General features: G+C 41.3%; 1 non-coding gene across 1 annotated transcript; it reads left to right on the plus strand.

The window, feature by feature from the left end:
* Positions 1-338: 338 nt before the first annotated feature.
* trnah-gug (transfer RNA histidin (anticodon GUG)) lies at positions 339-410 on the plus strand. Its single transcript has one exon. It is a non-coding gene; the product is annotated as a tRNA-His (tRNA).
* The last annotated feature ends 613 nt before the right edge of the window (positions 411-1023 follow it).

A 1023-nucleotide genomic window follows, 5' to 3' on the forward strand; every position in this document is an offset into this window, starting at 1 on the left:
TGAGCAAACGCACTCAACTAGAAATCATGATTTAAACACAATGTTGATTTTTACAATTTCCTTCAATGTTTTAAAAACCATCAAAGTAGACAGAAGCCCAGATGGTCCAAACCTGTTTCCTGTCTCCTGCCATTGTGGAGAGCCTCTGTTCTGTCCTGCTGCTGTCCAGTTGTCTCTACTGAGCTCCTCTGCTGGTTCCACCTTGAAGAGGGTCTGAGCTAAAATTGAACCTTGGGGAACATCAACCTTTGATCTCAGAGTTTTGTGTTTGATTTTAGAATTCTTTCTTTGATCTCATCTGAGACAAAGACATGGAAGCTCAATCTGATGTTGAGGAGGCCGTGATCGTATAGTGGTTAGTACTCTGTGTTGTGGCCGCAGCAACCCCGGTTCGACTCCGGGTCACGGCAGCATGAGACAAATTTCTTGTGTGTATTGATGGACACAAACCAAGCAGAATTTTCCCACAATGCAATCGGGCGGTGTTTGGTCAGTGTTGAGCAGGCGTCAGTCTGACAATGATGTCATATTATTTTGTTATCACTTGACCAGACCCAAAAGTAGGCTCCAGGTATCAGTTTCTTCTCAATGCTAATATCTGCTAGCTTAGTCTGCTACTTTGATGGCTCTGACTACAAAAAGGTCCAGACCCCTGGATATGGTGGTTCCTCCCTAAACGTAGATTCTGTCAGCTCATGTTTTGAAATCAACTCACCATGAACACAAGTCGATTTCAATGGACTGCAAATGTGTCTCATTTAATGGTAAACATGTCAAATATAAATTCCATCACCTGAGGAGGTCTGCTGCTGGAATTAAGCTCCAGATATTCACAAGATATTTTATATCTTAAAATGAAGCATTTTTATATTTGATTTATTCTTCATTAGCCTGCTTCATGTGGTGTGATTTTATGTGTCCTATATTAAATCGAACTTTGTAAACGATCGTCCCTGAGGATGTTGAATGATGTCAAAAAAGTGTTCTCTCAGCTCTCCTTTCCTCTAAATAGAGGAGTCTCTG

The sequence above is a fragment of the Aulostomus chinensis genome, chromosome 4 (genome assembly GCF_037954235.1).
Source record: "Aulostomus chinensis isolate RoL2024-O1b breed Wild chromosome 4, RoL_Achi_v1.0, whole genome shotgun sequence".
Lineage (NCBI taxonomy): Eukaryota > Metazoa > Chordata > Actinopteri > Syngnathiformes > Aulostomidae > Aulostomus > Aulostomus chinensis.